The sequence below is a fragment of the Diospyros lotus genome, chromosome 8 (genome assembly GCF_014633365.1).
Source record: "Diospyros lotus cultivar Yz01 chromosome 8, ASM1463336v1, whole genome shotgun sequence".
Lineage (NCBI taxonomy): Eukaryota > Viridiplantae > Streptophyta > Magnoliopsida > Ericales > Ebenaceae > Diospyros > Diospyros lotus.
In genome coordinates, this window is record NC_068345.1 from 30,748,738 (window position 1) to 30,764,379 (window position 15,642).

At 46.2% G+C, this 15,642-nt stretch overlaps 2 non-coding genes across 2 annotated transcripts; both read left to right on the forward strand.

Annotated features, from left to right (window-relative positions):
* The first annotated feature begins 888 nt into the window (after nt 1-888).
* On the forward strand, nt 889-985 carry LOC127809004 (small nucleolar RNA Z161/Z228). Its single transcript, XR_008025016.1, has one exon. It is a non-coding gene; the product is annotated as a small nucleolar RNA Z161/Z228 (small nucleolar RNA).
* Nucleotides 986-1,134: 149 nt separating this feature from the next.
* On the forward strand, nt 1,135-1,206 carry LOC127809065 (small nucleolar RNA Z105). Its single transcript, XR_008025068.1, has one exon. It is a non-coding gene; the product is annotated as a small nucleolar RNA Z105 (small nucleolar RNA).
* The last annotated feature ends 14,436 nt before the right edge of the window (nt 1,207-15,642 follow it).

The following is a 15,642-nucleotide window of genomic DNA, read 5'->3' on the forward strand; positions in this document are numbered from 1 at the left end:
TATGTTAGTCCATACTCGATTAATTTGAGTCATTATTCAAAGAATATAAGGACTAGAAATAATTTAAGAAGTTTTATTATTAGATAATTCTGTCACACAGTCTTAACACATTGAAAATAAGATTATCACACAAAAAATTTAAAAACTCATTCATATAATTAATTAGAGAAAATATGAATAAAAAAAATCTTGTATTTTATAGATTTATAAAAAATACAATAAATAAATAAATAAATATAAATTTGCTAAATGTTATCCAAATCTAGTATCAGGACACACAATACTATCAGTGTGCGAGATTGGGATGCTCAAGTAGGTCTTAAAATTTTATAATCTATAATTTGGCTATAAACATTTAGAAAAAGTTATTATGGATTAAACAATATTTTTATATATAACTGAAGTGTGAAAGATATCTTAACAATTAAAGTTATGAGTTACAAATACTTTATAATTATTAATTTAGAAAACTATTTTAGAATAATGAATTAATTTTGTCTAGGCATAAAAATAAATTATATTCGGTAAAATGTTTAAATTTGTGACAATTTGTTTTTTACATTTTCCATTTTTGATGGAAAATATTGTAGAAAGGTTTAGACAAGAACTGGAAGGCGACCGATGTTGGTAAATTAAATAGGTAAGGGTAAAATAGTCAAGACGGCAATTTTGAGTAAACCCTAATAACAGGGCAATCCCCTTTAAATCCAACACTCATATTCACCCAGGGGACTCAATGAAACATGCTGCAAGGCTCTGCAAGCGGAGACGTCTCTCTCATGTGTGGTCAATCGATTCGATTGTTGAAATCTCATTGGGTATTTGCATACATGGTTTTTGCTCTATCGTATTCTTTTACGCGATATCTTTTCTCAAATAGAAACTGCAACGCCAAATGATGAGCCTGGAATGAAATTTCTCACGACGGTCGTCTGAGACGTCTTAACAAGCGTCATCCCGATGAAACGTTCCAACTCTGATGGTTTCGGCATATAGAAGGTTCAATTATCATTTGCTCGTTTAGTTCTTCAACTATTGATGAGAATAATGTCTCATGTTTCCTGTTTTAGAATATTTAATTACTTGTTTGATATATGAATATTATATTCTGGATCGGTGAATCGGAGATTGGAGCAAGCATAGTGATGATAAGCGTAATATTCTGATTCTTCTCGTGAAAGGATAACAACCTCCTACTCATTCTGAATGCTTGCTACGATTCTCCTTCCCGGCGTTCTGATTCCAAGGTGCATGTTCTATACGTATTTCTGATGACTTTTCTTTCTTTCTTTTTTTTTGGCTTAAATTCTGATGGCTTTTATATCCTTTTAACAGTCGTTCATTTTTATTGCTTTTGATAACACATTTACAACTCTTCCCTCTATGACTTCCGGTATCTATGAACTGGCACAATGAGGACTCGGATTCGACGAGGTCGGAAATCTATGAAGTGTATCCTAAAAAACAAGTCCTTTTCATTCTGAGTGCCTTGGCTGCTATATATTTTTGTTAGATAATTATGTGCTTTTAACTGAGGGTGTTTGGGTTATTTATCTTATTTTTTTACGCTTTTAATAATATCTAAAAATTTAAATCTTATTTAATTTTTAAACTAATTTAGTAGTATTTTTCAAAAACTCCTCCCCAACTTTTTCAAACAATCTCCTAATATCATATTGCATTGATTTAGTGAATGACAAATTTATTCTCAAATATTTTAAATATTTACACACTTTATCTCAGTGGTGGAGCCACTACACTCAAGGGTGGCTGCTCACCCTAATTTTTTTTTAAAAAATATTATATATAATAATTTTTTTAATTTTTTTTAAATGTCCATCTTGAATTTTTTAAAAAATTATAGATTTTAAATATATTAATCGATAGGGATAAGGGTATTGGATGATTGCCTTTAATTACCAAAAATCATCAACCTTAATGGCCGATAACAACTACTAGTGCATTTACACGGATTGGATTTGGCTAGAAGTTTAAACTTAGATTTATGAAATTTGACTATTAGATTTTATTAAGTTTTTGGTATGTTAATCGATGGGAATAAGAGTGTCAAGTGGTTGCCTCTGTCCTTTGATCATCGAAAACTACTAGACCACGATGGCTGGTGGTGATTGCAAGTGCTTTTTTTAATATTGGCCGAAAATAAAAAATAGAATATATGAAAATCTGGCTCATTTTTCTTTTGTATATGTTAATTTCTCTTGATTGTTTTATTTAACTGTGTTTTAATTGTTTAATTAAAGGGAATAATTTTTTTATTTTTTTTGTTATAAATTTGTCAATTACATGTTTGAAATTATGGCATAAATTATATTTTTATCATGAAATTTGTCAAGACTTAATTACATAATTGAATTGGAGATTAATGATTGAATGACAGTTTGTCATGAAGCTTATCATGACTTGTCGACGTTTGATTTCGGCCGACCGTGATTCGTTTTGGGCCGCGGTGAGTCAATCCAAAAAAATACCGAGAAGGAAGGAAGAAAACCCCCCCCCTCCCCCAAAGTTCCAAGCGTGTACACCAGAATCTTTTACGTGGTTCGGCCAGAACGATGCCTAGTCCACGGCCGCCCTCTGATTATTCTCCCAGAGTGGCGGTATCTGATTATTCTTTTTCTGTCCCTCCTCTTTGCTCCTCATGGCCCCCTTTATTTCCATTTTTCTTGAGGGACTTTTACAATCTAGATAATATATAAAAATACAGTGTTTGTATAATGGGGGACAAATAGTTCTTACCGCCTTCGTAAGACCGGGAGTGGGATCCTCATTACGAGGGGCATGGGCTGTTACAGATAAAGTGATCGGACCCTACCTCTGACTTCTCAGCAGCTTTGCCGCTCATGCGAGCTGGAGATTTTAGGCGAGCGACCTGGATGGCCCAGCGATCTGGAGGATATTTCAGGAGCTCGTTAGTCGATTGCTCCGAGCTCGTTGGGGGATTACCGGGAGCTCGCCGTACGCTCGCTTTACGAGTTCCGGGTCTTTGATGGAGGCTGGACCTTCCTTGACGAGGTCGTCCGGGCCTTCTTGGCCTTGGGTGATTGGGCCGGTCTATCGGACCGAGTCTGGCCCATGCGGGGAGATGCGGGAAATACATATAACATAAGCCCCCCAGTTCGCGGTACGATCTTCGTGCTGGGAACTGACGCGTGCCAGCTGTTCTTCCATCCCTCCAACTTCTGTCCAATCACCTTAAGTCTCGTCGTTCCACGCAGCACGCTTTGTCGGCAGCGCATTTAATGCGCGCCCCCTCCCCATTTCTGCGCATGATTAAACTCGTGGGACCCACAAGCTGTTGTGCGGCCGCTGGATGCCGAGCATGTGATAAGTCGTCATTTGATCCGACGGTTGGGATGGATCAGGCCGTCAGTATAAATAGTGGGGAGTGTCCACCCGCTTCTTCTTTCACGCTATTTTGAAACTCCCTCAAACTTTTGCCTCCCTGCTTTCTTGTTTTTTCTCTCTCGAGGCCTCCGTTATCGCCGTGCTTTCAGACGTCTGCCGTTCTCGTCCGGTGCTTGGTACGAGTCCCCATTCAGTCGTCAAGCGCAGCTTTTAGGTAAGTTTGTCGTGTCTTTTCTTCTTCTTTTAGTGAGGCCGTCCACCGTTGGTTAGCCGTCGGTGGTTTCTCTGGCTTTGTCGATCGATGTCGTTCTCATTTTTGGAGAAACGGCACGATTCGGTTTGTCGTTTGCTGGGCCTTTGGGTCCAATGACCTTAGGATTAGCTTTTCATGGAACACCGGGCTTGCGGCTGCAGCCCCTCCGCCCTAGGCGGTACCCCTTTTTGCGAAGCGCTCGGCCTGGAAGACCTAGGGGACGTTTTAGGGTTTTTCTTCTAGTTTCTTGAGGTCTGGTTCGCGACTTGCGACCTGACTGTTCTCTCTTTTCCTTTGTAGATGTCCGACCAACACCGTGGAAATTCAGGTCAAAAGCGCTGCAATTATATCGTAGGAGAAAACGACACTTCGAGCTCCGAAGATTGTCTCATTATGGAGGGCCAAAATCTTGGGGGTGCGAGCTCGGGGTGCAGGGAGGTCGCCGTCCCGACCTCTCGGGAAACCGAGCTGAAGGTTCAAGATCAGATCGCTGCTGATCTTGCGGTCTTCAAGAGATTCTCGTCCAAGGCCAAGCTTCACGAGGTGATGACTTGTGCTCAGGAGTTTCGTCTCCCCAGGACCTGCCGAGTATACATCCCTGCATCGAGCTCCCATGCAGCCTACCCGCCAGCCAATTTCGTAGCTATTAGCCCCCAACACCTCGAGTCTGGCTTTAAGTTCCCAATAGCCCCGTACCTTATCGCCCTCTTGAACGACGTCAAGCTCGCCCCCTTCCAACTAACACCGAATTCGTATGCCCAACTTACTTCTTTGGCCGTTTTATTCCTTATAAACAAACTTCCTCTCCCTTCCCCAAAACTGATAAGATTTTTATTTTCTTTCAAAAATGCCAAGGACGGGCTGTATTACCTGGCGGCCCGTCCTTCTCCGTACAAGGCCGCCCTTCCTCAGGGTAAAGCAAAGGGGAAGTCCAACGTGGGCGATTACAAGTCCAGTTGGTTCTTCGTGTCTTGCCCTTCCCTTTCTTTACTTAGGAATTGTAGCTTCGCACTGACCCCTGGTAAGAGAAGATGAGCTCTCACGAATCTTTCCTTTGTTCCGAGAGTGCTTGTTTTAACTTGCTCATGTTTTGATGCAGATTTTGGGGGGAAGAAACCGATTTTATCGGCCGAGGAGACTGATATCCTTGGCAAACTTGTGGCTGCGGAGTCGAGCTCGGAGATTCTTGAGCTTTCGGACGAGCTACTTCGCGAATACGAGCTCGCCCCTCCTCTTGGCACCGAGACTGTCGAGGGAGATCATTTCAGGGACTTGGGTGCGGAGGTTCTCTCTTCCGGCTTACAGCTCGCTGAGACGAACAGTTCAAGAGGGGAAGCCGACCAAGACGATAATATGGTTGATCTCGAGCTCCTCCAACCGAAGCGTCATAGGGCGAGGTCGAACACTACGTCTTCCATAACCCCGAGCTATAGCTCGCGGGATGGCAGGTCGGAGCAGCCGCAGCCGCAGTCACGCCCCCAGCAGCAGCAAACCCAGCAGTCGCGGGGGGGGGGCAGCAGGAGCAGCGGCAAAGAACACTGCCCCGTCAGCCCCAACAATCAAAGCAAGCTCATCTGCAGTTGGGGCATCGGCCACCTGCCTCCCGAGACCATGGTTCGAGTGGAGCCCGTGGGAAGGAGGTTGCGGTGGAGGTTCGAGACGCTCCTGCTGCCAGCTCGAAACGGAGATCGGACCAGCTGCAACAGGGGGAGGATATCAGGGCCAAACGGGTCAGGGTCCGTGAGAAGGAGCTGGCCGTGGAGGCCCTGCCAGGAGGGGTCTTTGTTGGTCCCCTCCTGGATTCCGTGCCCGATTTCCTGGGTCCGAACTCCAAGCCCCTTGACGACCCGAAGTTAAAGGGAATCCCCCTTTGTGATTTTGTCGCCCGTCACAGCCTGGTGGTAAGTAGGAATTCTTCGTGCCTTGGTTTCTTAACCTACCCCTTTGGTTTTTTAATGAGCTAACATTTCTTCTTTTGCAGACTTCTCTTGCTGCCGTGAAGCTCCGAGCTCAGTACAAAGATTTTGAGGAGCAGCTTCAGTCGGTGAGCACGTCCCGTCAGGCCGAAATCGCGAAGCTTGAGGACGAGAAGAACGCCCAAAAGGCCGAAATAACGAAGCTCTCGGACGAGAAGAAAGATCTCCAGGTCGAGCTTCTTGCCACTCAAAAGGAGGTGGAGGGTTGCTTGACGCGTCTGAGGATGGAGATCCAGAAGAATAAAGATCTCGACGAGGAGCTTCGCAGATCGAAGAACATGTGGGAGCAAGCCAACTCCGGGCTCACCGGCGAGCTAAATGGAGCGAAGGCGGAGTTGCGGAGGGCTGAGGAGCGACTCAGATCAACCGAGGCCGAGCTTAAGGAGGCGAAGGAGGAGCGGACACGGGCGGATGATCGTGCCGTCCGATGCGAGGAGCTTGCCAAGAGGACCATTGACGATATAAGGGCGGAGGTCGGAGAGCGGATGGACGCGGCTCGTAGGGAGACCAGATCCGACACCTGCTCGGCATTTCTGTACACCCTTTGGGTGAACCATCCTGAGATGGATTTCTCCTTTTTCGGTGCGCAGGCTGTCGAGGAGGTGGCTCGGTATGCTGCCGAGGCCGCGGAAGATGCTGATGATGCCAATACCCTTGACTCGTTTTTGGTCGCAGCGCAAGCTCCTCAGGTCGGGGCCGAGCTATCCGGGGTCGCCGCGGCTCAACCTGGTGAGACTGCCAAGGAGCCTCCTGTGGAGGTTGCCGAGGTTTTCCCAGCCGGGATTGTCGAGGTCGATCTCCAGCCGACCATACCTACTGAAGCTCGCCCTGTCGAGGTTGATTCTGCAGAACCAAACGCCCCTCTTAGCTAGGATTCCCACATGTATTTTATTTTTTTATTTTTATTTTTTTTTTATTTTTTTTGTAATGTGACCTTCATCTCATAATAAAAAATTGGCATTTTGTGCACGTTGCCTCAGATTTCCTCGCGAATTCAAGTTATCTCTGATGACGATTCTTGAATCATGACTTGAAAGTAACTTCTTCACGGTATAACTTGAAATTTCTTCAACAAAGCCCCCGTATTTTTGAAAGGTCCACTGATAAGGAACTTTTGAGTATGTAACTTGATAATAAACTGTTCGAAAATAGGTCCAGGTAGATCCGGAGTTTTATCAGCTCGTAAACTAACGCTCTTTAACCAGCTCGTTGATGATAGTTGTAATAATCAGCGCGAACACTCATACCTAGGCAGTTTCCAGGAAACCCCGTTCGGCATGTTTTGACGAAATAACGAGAGCCTTCCCGAGATATATGTAAAGTCGGACGGCCTTGTGATCTTGTCTAACATGCGGTGGCTGAGAAGCTCGTTATAGGGCGTGTGCCTGATAGGTCGCGAATGCTTTATTTTTAGCCAAGTTAAGACGGACCTCAGCTGATAGGGTCCAATACGCAAAGTTTGCTAGGGTATGAGCTTATGCCATGGCCTCGGCCGGCATGTTGAGGCTTTAATAAGTTTTCAATAAATTGGGAGCGAACACTCAGGTAGGTCGCAGACCATGGCTTTAAGCCAAGATAGGAGGACCCCAGCTAGTGAAAGCGCAGCCTGTAGCACCAAGTTATATGTTCAGGCGGGTCATAGAGTGACCCCAGCTAACACACCATGGCTTGTTATTTCGTTTGACTTGTACGGCCGGGATATGTGTCCAGGTAGGTCGCGTTACGTCCTCAGCTAACACCCAGTGGCTTCTACAAGTTTTATTTGAACTGAGAGGGAACACCCAGGTAGGTCGCAGACCATGGCTTTAAGCCAAGATAAAAGGACCTCGGCTAGCGAACCCAAGCTCGGGGTTACTTGTGGAAGTGGTTGCTCAGTAGGTTCCGAACCATGACATAAAGTCAAGATGACTGGTTCTCAGCTCGCAAACCACGACCTGATGGAGGGACCGAGGTAAATGCTCGGTTAAGCCGTTGACCGTAGCGCCGTGGCTAGGTTATTTAGGCATCAGCTCGCAAACCATGGCTTCTCGACCCCTCGTTACGGGGGCATTCAATCGAATACCAATAAGAATAAAGTGTAATGAAAGTTCATAAATTCTGACCAGAATCATGAAAGTCATTCGTAATGAAAAAGACGGAGCATAGGCAAGAACGATTACATTTATCTGAAGTAAGGACGAAGATGTTCTGCGTTCCAAGCTCGTGGGAGAGGGAGACCGTCCATGTTTGCCAGATGGTATGCTCCGTTATTCAAATTTTCTTTGATGATAAATGGACCTTCCCAGTTAGGCCCTAAGGTGCCATCGCTTGCCGCCTGTGCTCCTGGTAGTACTAGGCGTAGTACCGGATCTCCGACGTTGTAACGTCGGATTCGGACCTTCCTGTTATAGTATCGTGCCACTCTTTGTTGATAAATTGCGATCCTCACGCGAGCTACATCTCTTGATTCCTCGAGCAGGTCCAGATTAGCCGCCAGTAGCTCGTTATTGCGATCTGAGCTGAAGGTGGCCCTTCGGTGGCTGGCCACTTTATTCTCAGCGGGGATCATAGCCTCCGACCCATACGCCATTGAGAATGGGGTTTCTCCAGTGCTGCTTCGGGCTGTTGTTCGATAGGTCCATAGCACTGTTTGCAGTTCATCCACCCAGGCTCCCTTTCTAGCCTCAAGCTTTGTCTTCAGGGTCTGCTTGATTATTTTGTTGACTGCTTCGACCTGCCCATTGGCCTGGGGGTGATCAACGGCGGTGAAACTCTTTTGAATCCCCATTGACTCGCAGAATTGGATGAATTGCTCGCTGGTAAATTGGGTTCCGTTGTCCGTTACTATTTGCTGTGGCACTCCAAATCTGCAGATTATGTTATCCCATGTAAAAGCTTGTGTCTTCGCACTGGTGATCTGTGCGAGCTCTTTGGCCTCTGCCCATTTGGTGAAGTAGTCAACTGCCACTATGGCATGTTTGCATCCTCCGCGAGCCGTGGGCAGCGGCCCGATTAGATCCATGCCCCAAATGGCAAAGGGCCAAGGGCTGCTCATCTGCTGCAGGTAGGCCGGCGGAGCTCGCGGAACCTTGGCGAACCTTTGGCACTTGTCGCATTTCTTGACCGTCTCTATGGCATCTTGCTTCACGGTGGGCCAATAAAACCCTTGTCGGAGGGCCTTTTGTGCCAGAGAGAGTGCCCCTGCATGATTACCGCAGTGGCCTGCATGAATTTCTTCTAGCACAGACTGGCAATCGGTGCCGTCAATGCACCTCAGGAGTGGGGCTGAGAATCCCCTCTTGTACAGTCTTTCATCGTAGATGCAATATCGGGCGGCTTGAGCTCGCAGGCGACGTGCTTCCAGCTTGTCTTCCGGTAGTTTCCCGTCTTGCAGATATTCCAAGATGGGGGTCATCCATGAGTTTTGGGGCACCGTGATCAGTAGCGTTTCATCTCGTTGTTCTGTGCTCGGGGTGGCCAAAAAATCGACAGGTATGTCCCCCAAGAATTCTGCGTCCCGGGCAGTTGCTAGGCGAGCCAGAGCGTCCGCATGAGAGTTCTGGGAACGGGGGATTTGATGCATTTCATATTTTTCGAAAGTGGCTAAAAGTTCGCGTGCCTTCTGTAAGTATGCTGCCATCTTCGTGTCTCTGGCCTGGTATTCTCCCCGCACCTGGTTGACAACTAGTTGAGAGTCGCTGAAGATCTCCAAGAATTCAGCTCGTATTTCCTTTGCCAGGCGGAGTCCTGCTAGTAAGGCTTCATACTCGGATTCATTATTGGTGGCTAAAAAACCGAACCTCAGGGCGCAGAGGATTTTGTGACCTTCGGGGCTTATTAGCATAACCCCGGCTCCCGCTCCTTGTTCGTTCGATGATCCATCGACGTATAATTCCCAGGACGGTCCTTTCAGGTTTTCCGGCTCTTCGTCAATTGGCCCAGTAAACTCGGCAATGAAGTCTGCCAACGCTTGACCCTTTATCGCCGTCCTTGGTTTATACTTTATGTCGAACTGAGCGAGCTCAATAGACCATTTTAGTAAACGACCTGAGGTATCCGGTTTTTGGAGGATTTGTTTCAATGGGTATTTGGTCAGGACTTCGATCTCATGAGCTTGAAAATAGGGTCGCAGCTTCCTCGACGCCACTATTAGACAGTAAGCTAATTTTTCGATTGGTGCGTACCTTGTTTCTGCATCGATTAGGCTTTTGGAGACGTAATAAATGGGGTGCTGCACCCCTTCTTCCCCCCGAACGAGGGCCGCGCTGAGAGCCTGTTGGGATACTCCTAAGTACAAGGTCAACCTCTCTCCCTCCTTAGGTTTGGCGAGCAGCGGGGCCCGTCCCATGTACTCCTTTAGTTGTTGGAATGCGAACTCGCATTCTTCTGTCCATCTGAAGTCTTTCTCCTTTTTTAGAAGCTCGAAGAAAGGGGCACACTTGTCAGTTGCCTTTGAAATGAAACGGCTCAGAGCCGCGACCTGACCATTGAGGCTTTGCACCTCCTTCTTTCTTATAGGCGACCTCATGTCGAGCAGAGCCTTAATTTTGTCTGGGTTGGCTTCAATGCCTCTGTTGTTTACCATAAACCCAAGAAATTTTCCAGAGGCTACACCGAATGCGCACTTGAGCGGGTTGAGCTTCATCTGATATTTCCTGAGGACTCCAAACGTTTCTCTTAGATCGGAAACGTGGTCCGTCACTTGCTCGGATTTTACCAGCATGTCGTCAACGTATACTTCCATGGTTTTTCCGATCAGTGTTTCGAACATCGTATTGACCAGCCTCTGGTAGGTCGCGCCAGCATTCTTCAATCCAAAGGGCATGACCTTGTAACAATAGAGCCCCCGGTCGGTTATGAACGAGGTGTGCTCTTGGTCCGTTGGGTTCATGGGGATTTGGTTGTAGCCTGAATAGGCATCCATGAAACTGAGGAGGCGGTGACCAGCCGTTGCATCTACGAGTTGATCGATTCTGGGGAGGGGGAAGCTGTCTTTAGGACAGGCCTTGTTCAGGTCGGTGAAGTCGATGCAGGTCCTCCACTTCCCGTTTTTCTTTTTTACTAGGACCGGGTTGGCCACCCAGACCGGATAGTGGGCTTCCTTGATGAAATTATTCGCCAAGAGTTTGTCCACTTCTTCTTTAAGAGCGGTATAACGCTCCGGAGTCATTGGCCTCCTCTTCTGGCGTACTGGCCTGTAGCCTGGATCTACGTTGAGCCTGTGTGACATGACTTCTGGGGCGATTCCCACCATATCTTCGTGGTTCCATGCGAATACATCAAGGTTAGCTTTAAGGAAATCTGTAAGTTGGGATTTTACCTCGGGGGCTAGACTCTTGCCTAGCTTGAGGTGCCTTTCCTCGTCTGCCTCGCCGACTGAGATATCTTCGAGCTCTTCCATGGGACCGGTGGGCTTTTCGCAGTCGACCTCGCGTGGATCCAGGTCCTCCCATCGGCCGGTTGATCGCGGGCCGACTTTTGCGATGATATTTACTTTCTTTCCCTTTGCTCCCATTTTCAGGGCGTCCTCATAGCAACGTCTTGCGAGGTGCTGCTCGCCTCGTACACACCCTACACCGTCGGGGGTCGGGAATTTCACCGTAAGCGACCTGGTTGAGGTCACTAGATCCAGGTCGTTCATCGCCGGCCTTCCGAGTACGACGTTGTATGCTGAGGGGCAGTCAATTATGAGGAATTCTGCCAAAGTAGTGGCCTGGCGGTTCGCATCCCCGATGGTGAGGGGAAGGCTGATCCGACCGACGGGAATCACTGCGTCTCCCGTGAACCCATAGAGTGGCTCTGGGGACGAACCCAACTGTTCCGGTCCCAAACCCATCTGATCGAAGCATGCTCTGTACATTACATTTACCGAGCTGCCCGTGTCCACCATTATCCTCCGCACTTCGGAGTTGCCGACCTGGGCTCGTATAACGAGTGCGTCGTTGTGCGGCCAATGGACGTCTCTGGCGTCTTCTTCCGAGAAAAACATCTTCTCTGGGATTGGGTTACCCCTAGGCCGCTTCGCGGGAACCGGCTGTTCGCCCGATCTCGCTAGCAAGACATGGTTGGCCTCTCGTATGTATTTGTCGCGGGATTTGTGGGAGGAACCAGCGAGGTGGGGCCCGCCATGGATCGTGTAGATGGTTCGTACAGCCGGTGCTTGGTCGTCGTCGGTGGGAGGCTGCTGCTGTACCGGCGGCTGGCTTGGTTGATTAGTCGGCCGCACCACGTAATCTTTCAAGCGACCTCTTCTTATCAGATCTTCGATGGCGTCCCTTAGGGCCTAGCATTCCGAGGTGTTGTGACCCGCCTCGTTGTGGTACGCGCAAAATTTTTCTTTGTTTCGGAATTTATTTGGGGTTCTTAACGGGTTGGGCTTCCCGAATTCCTCTTTGTTCATTTCGATGGCGAAGATCCTTTCTTGGGGGTCTGACAGGGCACAGTAGCTGTCAAAGCGCTGTGATCTATGAGGTCGCTCATCTCCCTCTGCCTTCCGAGCTCGCTTGAACACTTCATTGCTCGAGCGCTCCCCCCGAGCTTCTCTTCCGGCGTCTCCGTTGTGCCTTTTCTTACTCTGGCTGGAGCCCCCAACTACTTCTCTCGACCCGACGGGCTTCTTCGTCCCGAAGGCGTCTTCCCATCGGATTTCCTTGGAAGCTCGTTCATAGAATTCCCCCAGGTCTTTGACCGGGGTTCGGTAGATGCTCTCGTAGAGCTTTCCGTCTTTTCGGAGGCCGGCGGAGATCGCCGTTAGGATACTTTCATCCGAGGGATCCTCGACGTTGCTCACCTCGCGCCTGAACCTGGCGATGTAATCCCTTAATGGTTCGTTTGCTTTCTGGAATACGGTGGCGAGGTGGCAAGGTGGCAAGGTGGCGCGAGCTGCCTCCTTAGAGCCCTGTATTGGTTAAGGAACCTCTGTTGGCACTCCTCCCAGCTGTTGATGCTACGAGGCGGAAGGCTTCTGAACCAAGCTCGGGGGATGTCTCCTAAGATTGCTGGGAAGGCGCGACATTTAGCCAGCGAGCTGGTTGTCTGTAGATCCATTTGCACGTTGTACGCATCCAGGTAATCATAGGGGTCGCTGTCCCCATGATATTGTGGCATGCTCGGGACCTTAAACCTCCGGGGCAGGGGTTCAAGCTCAATTTCTCTGGCGAACGGCGTCCTATCTCCACGGCCATTATTCTGGCTGCGGACTCCTTGTCGTTCTTCCAGCTGTCGCACCCTCTGATACAGCTCTTCCACAGTTGAGTCCGGTCCTACTGATTGCTGGGCTTGCGATCGCCTGCTTCTTTCTCGGACTGGGGAGCGGTGAATTGGGGACGGGTAGTTATCCCCGATATCTTCTTCCGCGGGTGGGTGTCTCTCCTCCCGCGGTTGGCGGACCCTGCGAGGCGACGCCGGTGGGTCGTGGACAGCCCGTGCTTGAGCTTGGGCCAGAATTCTGACCGCGTCAGCGAGTTGCATTACCGTATTCTCCAATGCTTCCTGGCGCTGTTGCCAGTCCCGGATCGTCCCTGTCCCGGTGATTTGGACAGTAGGCTGGACAGGGATCCGTGGTGGTATGCCGGGAGCGTCTCCGGCGGGCGGCGGCAAAGGAGTATCGGCTGTCGGGGCAATGGGTCCTCCATTTGGTGGTAAGTCTCGTGGTCGGTCGTGGTGATTTTCAGGCGGGTCGACCGCCGCCTCGGAACTTCTAGTATTCCTTCCTCTAGCCATGGCTATTGATCAGAGCGGCCCCTTCCTCTAGCGCCAAAATGTCGACGTTTGATTTCGGCCGACCGTGATTCGTTTTGGGCCGCGGTGAGTCAATCCAAAAAAATACCGAGAAGGAAGGAAGAAAACCCCCCCCTCCCCCAAAGTTCCAAGCGTGTACACCAGAATCTTTTACGTGGTTCGGCCAGAACGATGCCTAGTCCACGGCCGCCCTCTGATTATTCTCCCAGAGTGGCGGTATCTGATTATTCTTTTTCTGTCCCTCCTCTTTGCTCCTCATGGCCCCCTTTATTTCCATTTTTCTTGAGGGACTTTTACAATCTAGATAATATATAAAAATACAGTGTTTGTATAATGGGGGACAAATAGTTCTTACCGCCTTCGTAAGACCGGGAGTGGGATCCTCATTACGAGGGGCATGGGCTGTTACAGATAAAGTGATCGGACCCTACCTCTGACTTCTCAGCAGCTTTGCCGCTCATGCGAGCTGGAGATTTTAGGCGAGCGACCTGGATGGCCCAGCGATCTGGAGGATATTTCAGGAGCTCGTTAGTCGATTGCTCCGAGCTCGTTGGGGGATTACCGGGAGCTCGCCGTACGCTCGCTTTACGAGTTCCGGGTCTTTGATGGAGGCTGGACCTTCCTTGACGAGGTCGTCCGGGCCTTCTTGGCCTTGGGTGATTGGGCCGGTCTATCGGACCGAGTCTGGCCCATGCGGGGAGATGCGGGAAATACATATAACATGACTCGGCATTGAATTGAAGAATAATAATTGAATGATAATTTAGTTCTCTATATTGAAAAATAGATATTTAATAAAATTAATAATAATGTTATTAAAATATGAAAATGCGTTAATTGTATAATTTATTGATATATATTTTTTAATATTTTATTATTTTATATATTTTTTAATATTTTAATTTTTTTATATTATTTAATTTTAGACAGAGTTTAGGGTTTAATTTTTGTTTGCTTTGGTTAAAATTTTTAGCTTTACCCCTTCTTATCTCTCTGCCTTTTCTCTTTCTCTCTCTAGACCTATTCCCAACTTTTTCGTCGCCACCATCGTCTCCATCTCTTCTATGGTGGCTGTTGGCTATCGCCTTCATCCCGTTCCTTATCGGTTATGGCCTCCAACCTCCATCATTGTCTCCTCCTTATTTGTCGTCGTCGTCCGCCTCCTCCATTAGCTCATCGTTATGTATGTATATATATATTTAATAGTTATTTTTATATTTAATATATATATTATATTAATATATTTTTAATATTTGTGTATAATTTATTAATATTTAATGATAAAATTTTATAGATATTAATTTATAATTTTTTAATTAAAAATTAATATTTTTTATATATTTTATTTATATTATTCAACAATATATCTATTTTAATATTTTTGTCAAATTATGATAATTTATCAATTCTTTTAAATTAAATACATAAATAATAACTTAAAAGTACATTTATTCAAACACTTTGTTAACTTAAAACTAAAGCACATTTAACTTTTTAGCTTTACACATTTATGTTATTTAGTATTTTAGTTTTACACAACTTAAAACCTAAACAATTTTAAAACTATTAAAAAAAAAGGGTAAGTCAAACACCTTCCTAAACATAGAAGCACAATTTTATCCAGCAAAGAAGAAAAAGAAAAAACAAGGCTTACTGAAAAATAAAAGAAAATAAAACATAATTTTGAGGTAAATATTTAATGATTTGCCTGTTGGATTTTCTTTTATTTTTGTGGGCTTACAGTATTTGTGAATTTTAATTTATACTAATTAAATTTGGTTAAGATGTAATAATTTTTTTATTATATATTAAAAGTTTATTAATAACCATAGTAAATTAGTGCACATTTTATTCACATTAGATCAACGTGGACTAAGTTAGTAATGAAGTTCATAATTTAGTGATGAAAAATTTGTGAATTTTTATGTTAAATGGGCTATGTTTTTTCTTTATTATCAAATAGGTTAAAACTCTAGTTGTAAGAAGCATAGACATTCTCAAGACTAGTATTCTCTTGATATGTTAGAGAACATTGAACATCCTTTATATATTCACGTGAAGACTCATAAATTTAAAATTAGGTTTGTTTATAGATTTGATATTGAATTTACATTATTTTTTATAGTGAATATGACTACAAGTTTGGAAAAAATTCTTTTTTGAGCTAAACTCACAAACCTAGGAATTTGAGTATGTGGGTTTATGGTGAACTCAAATTTTTGGATTTGTGATAAGGTTACTAGTTGGAGACAAATAGAGAAAAAAGGGGAGAGAACTTATTGGAGAGAGAGAGTGGTGGGAAGGATGGTGGTCAAGAAGAAGAAAAAA